The sequence below is a fragment of the Crocodylus siamensis genome, chromosome 4 (genome assembly GCF_052110815.1).
Source record: "Crocodylus siamensis isolate JL-2025a chromosome 4, ASM5211081v1, whole genome shotgun sequence".
Lineage (NCBI taxonomy): Eukaryota > Metazoa > Chordata > Crocodylia > Crocodylidae > Crocodylus > Crocodylus siamensis.
In genome coordinates this window covers 246,351,216-246,356,313 of record NC_143398.1, presented here as the reverse complement: position 1 = coordinate 246,356,313, position 5,098 = coordinate 246,351,216, and the positions used below count along the sequence as shown (strand labels likewise).

Sequence of the window (5,098 nt, the reverse complement as noted above, 5' to 3'; positions counted from 1 at the left end):
GCCCTGTGTCTTCCTGCCAAAACCCCCCGCTATGCTCTTTCCAAATGATCGAGCTTTTGCTTTTCATCACAGCGCTTGTACTGTGCACCTACATGTACCTGCCAAGGGTGCAAACTGACCAAAAACACGGGACGCTTTCCCTGAAGAATTTCTGCTCCTTACTCTCAGGTCTGAGGCCTGGACTGCTCCCACCAAATCCATGCTCAGATTGCCAGGTCCCAGATTTGAGGAAAGGCTAAAGTCTGCCTCTTTTGCATCATAGTAAAATGAGAGCTGGAAGGGAGCTCAGGAGGTCGGGTCTAGTCCAACCCCTGCTCCAAGCAGGACCAGCTCCAGCTACGTCATCCCAGCCAAGGCTTTGTCTACCTGGGTCTTAAACACCTCCAGGGATGGAGATCCACCATCTCTGTGGGTAACCTGCTCCAGATGTGGCAAGACATCACTAGAGTTACACCTTGGAGGTCAGCACTAATAACAGCTGTGTAAGTCAGGGCTTGGAAACCTTTTCATAGTTTCATAGTTTCTAGGGTCAGAAGGGACCTGAGCAGATCATCTAGTCCAACCCCCCGCCATGGCAGGAAAGAGTACTGGGGTCAAACGACCCCAGCAAGGTGTTCATCCAACCTCCTCTTAAAGCCCCCCAGGGCAGGAGCCTGCACCACTTCTCTTGGGAGCTGGGTCCAGATCCTAGCCGCCCTGACCATGAAGTGGTGCCTCCCCCTGTCTAATTTGAATCTCCCCTCTGCCAGCTTGTGACCGTCACTCCTGGTCACTCCTGGCGGTGCTCGGGGGAACAGGGACTCCCCCAGTGCCTGCTGTTCCCCCTGACTAGTCTGTAACAGGCCACAAGACCCCCCTCGGCCTTCTCTTGTGGAGGCTGAACAGGTTCAGGTCCTGCAGCCTGTCCTCATAGGGCCTGCCCTGCTGCCCCCTGACCATGCGAGTGGCCTCCTCTGGACCCTCTCCATGGTGTCCACATCCTTCCTGCAGTGTGGCACCCAGACCTAGACGCAGTCCTCCAGCTGCGGCCTGACCAGTGCCGCATAGAGGGGGAGCATCACCTCCCTGGACCTGCTCGAGATGCATCTGTGGATGCACGACAAGGTGTGGTTGGCCTTCCTGACCGCGTCCCCACACTGCCGGCCCATGTTCATCTTGGAGTCAGTGATGACCCCCAGATCCTTTTCTGCCTCTGCACTGACGAGAAGGGAGTTCCCCAGCCTGCAGGTATGGTGCTGGCTCTTCCTCCCGAGGTGCATCACCTTGCACTTGTCGGTGTTGAATCCCATCCTGTTCTCGTCTGCCCACCCCGGTAACCTGTCTAGGTCCGACTGCAGCCTGTTCCTCCCCTCTAGCGTGCCCACAGCCCCCACATCTTAGTGTCATCAGCAAATTTGAGCAGGTGCTTTTCACCCCCTCGTCCACATCGCTGATGAAGACGTTGAACAGTGCGGCCCGAGGACCGAGCCCTGGGGGACCCCACTGCCCACCTCCCTCCAGGTCGAACATCACCCGTCCGCCACCGCTCTCTGGGTGCGGCCCTCCCGCCAGTGGGCGACACGTCTGACTGTGTGGGGGTCGACACCGCAGCCCCCCAGTTTCTTAATGAGAACGGGGTGAGAGACAGTGTCGAAGGCCTCCCGAAAGTCCAGGAAGACGATGTCCACTGCTACCCCTGCGGCTAAGGATTTGGTGACCTGGTCGTAGAGGCTGCCAGGTTGGTCTGACAGGACCTGCCACTGATGAACCCGTGTGGGTTGCCCCTGAGCATAATCTCCCCCCGGCCCCCTGTGGACATGCACCAGGATAACTCTCTCAAAAAGCTTCCCCAGGATCGAGGTAAGACTGACTGGCCTATCGTTTCCTGGGTCATCATTCCTCCCCTTTTTGAAGACTGGAACCACGTTGGCCCTTTTCCAGTCCTCTGGTCCCACACCAGAGCACCACGAGTGCTCGTAAAACCGTGCCAGGGTCCCGCAATGACCACAGCCAATTCCTTTAGGACTCTAGGGTGGAGATTGTCCAGACCGGCCGACTTGAATACGTCCAGTCCCTCCAGAAGCTCCCTAACTAGTTCCTCACTAACCCTTGGCCCATGTGTGCCTCCCCTGGGGCCTGAGGCAAAGGCAGGCTTCAGTTTGCAACTGGGATCGCACTGGAGGCCATCATTCGTCATATTGGGCTACATGACGTGTAGTCCAAGTGTGTAGTCTAAGTGTGTAGTTGTGGAGCAAGTGTGTAGTCGTGGCCGAGCGGTTAAGGCGATGGACTAGAAATCCATTGGGGTCTCCCTGTGCAGGTTCGAATCCTGCCGACTACGTAAATTCTTTCTTACAGGTTGGTGGATCTCCTCCGGCGGGCTTTAAACTAGGCTTATCGGGGGGAGGGGAAGATGAGGGCGGGGGAGGCTGTGGACCACCAAACCAGGTGGCACCAACAAGGACAGCCCAGCCTGAAGAAAGAGAGCTTTGGGAACATGAAAGACAGGGGGTGGACAGCAATACGGCACAGGTAAGGCTTGAGAAGGTAAGAGACAAAGAGCCGTTTGGGACTTGGAGCGAGGGGGTAGCAAAAGCACCAGTCACAGGGCTCAAGTGCCTATATACTAATGCTAGGAGCATGGGGAACAAGCAGGATGAACTAGCGCTCCTGGTTGCACTAAACGACTACGACTTAGTGGGGCTGACGGAAACCTGGTGGGATCCATCCCACGACTGGGCGGTACATATCGAGGGCTATAGATTGTACAGAAAGGACAGGGTGGGGAAAAAGGGGGGAGGGGTTGCGCTCTATGTTAAGGAGCAATATACATCAACCCTCATCAAGACAGAATCAAAGGATGAGGAAGTAGAAGGACTGTGGGTTAGGCTACATGGGGGGCATGGAGAAAAGGATTTGGTGGTAGGGGTCTGCTACAGACCCCCACGTCAAGGGGAAGAAATAGATTTGGGGCTCCTGAGGCAACTCTCAGAGACCATAAAAGCTAAAGAGGCGGTGGTCATGGGGGACCTAAACTACCCGGACATCTGCTGGGAGACACAGACAGCAAAGTCCCACCGCTCACGCAGGTTTCTAACCTGTGTACAGGACCTCCACCTGACGCAGGAGGTACATGGTCCCACTAGGGGGAATGCCTTACTGGATCTGGTATTGGCAACGGGGGATGACATAGTAGGGGACCTACAGATCGGTAGCCATCGGGGGACAGTGATCACCTAAAAGTACAATTCAACATAAGGCGTCGAGTGGGTAAGGTAACCAGTAGGGTGAACGTGCTGGACTTTAGGAAAGCTGATTTCAGTGAACTCAGGCGATTAGTGAAGGATGCACTGCAGAGTAGTAGTTTTGAAACGATGGGAGCCCAAGAAGGGTGGCTGTGCCTTAAGGAAGCTATCCTTCTCGCACAAAGCGAGACGATCCCCGTGCGAGGTAAAAGAGGGAAAGGGGCCAGGAGGCTTCCCTGGCTGACCAGAGAAATCCTGGGCAGACTAAGGGCCAAAAGGGGAGCACATAAAAAGTGGAAACAGGGAGAGATCACCAAAGAGGAATATACCTCTTCTGCTCGTGCTTGTAGGGAGGCAGTTAGACAGGCCAAAGCTACCATGGAGCTGAGGATGGCAACCCAAGTAAAAGACAATAAGAAATTGTTTTTTAGATATATAGGGAGTAAAAGGAAGGCCCAGGGAGGAATAGGACCCCTGCTAAATGGGCAGAAACAATTGGTGACGGACAGAGGGGACAAGGCTGAACTCCTCAACGAGTTCTTCGCCTCAGTGCTCCTAAGCGAGAGGCACGACAAGTCTCTCCCTGGGAGTGTAGGGAGGCAGCAGCAAGGCACCAGACTGCCATGCGTGGGCCCTGAGGTGGGGCAGGGTCACTTGGAGGAACTGGATGCCTTTAAGTCGGCAGGCCCGGATGAGCTCCATCCGAGGGTACTGAAGGCACTGGCCGACATCACTGCAGAGCCACTGGCGGGAATATTTGAACGCTCGTGGCGCACGGGTCAAGTCCCGGAGGACTGGAAAAGGGCCAATGTGGTTCCCATTTTCAAGAAGGGGAGGAAGGAGGACCCGGGCAACTATAGGCCAGTCAGTCTCACCTCCATCCTTGGCAAAGTCTTTGAAAAAATCATCAAGGCTCACATTTGTGAGAGCCCGGCAGGACAAATTATGCTGAGGGGAAACCAGCACGGGTTTGTGGCAGGTAGATCGTGCCTGACCAATCTAGTCTCTTTTTATGACCAGGTCACAAAACGCCTCGACGCAGGAGGAGGGGTGGATGTCGTATACTTGGACTTCAGGAAGGCCTTTGACACGGTATCCCACCCCATACTGGTGAACAAGTTAAGGGGCTGTGACTTGGATGACTGCACAGTCCGGCGGGTGGAGAATTGGCTGGAGGGTCGCACCCAGAGAGTTGTGGTGGATGGGTCGGTTTCGACCTGGAAGAGTGTGGGCAGTGGGGTCCCGCAGGGCTCGGTGCTTGGACCGATACTCTTTAATGTCTTCATCAGCGACTTGGACGAGGGGGTGTAATGTACTCTGTCCAAGTTTGCAGATGACACTAAGCTATGGGGCGAAGTGGACACCCCGGAGGGCAGGGAGCAGCTGCAAGCAGACCTGGACAGGTTAGACAAGTGGGCAGAAAACAACAGAATGCAGTTCAACAAGGAGAAATGCAAAGTGCTGCATCTAGGGAGGAAAAATGTCCAGCACACCTACAGCCTAGGAAATGACCTGCTGGGTGGCACGGAAGTGGAAAGGGATCTTGGAGTCCTAGTGGACTCCAAGATGAACATGAGTCGGCAGTGTGACGAAACCATCAGAAAAGCCAATGGCACTTTATCGTGCATCAGCAGATGCATGACAAATAGGTCCGAGGAGGTGATACTTCCCCTCTATCGGGCGCTGGTCAGACCGCAGCTGGAGTACTGTGTGCAATTCTGGGCGCCGCACTTCACGAAGGATGCGGATAACCTGGAGAGGGTCCAGAGAAGGGCCACTCGTATGGTTAAGGGCCTGCAGGCCAAGCCCTACGAGGAGAGACTAGAGAAACTGGACCTTTTCAGCCTCCGCAAGAGAAGGTTGAGAGGCGACCT

The 5,098-nt window shown here is 55.1% G+C and overlaps 1 non-coding gene across 1 annotated transcript; it reads left to right on the top strand.

Moving 5' to 3' along the window:
- Positions 1-2,238: 2,238 nt before the first annotated feature.
- On the top strand, positions 2,239-2,320 carry TRNAS-AGA (transfer RNA serine (anticodon AGA)). Its single transcript has one exon. It is a non-coding gene; the product is annotated as a tRNA-Ser (tRNA).
- Positions 2,321-5,098: the final 2,778 nt, after the last annotated feature.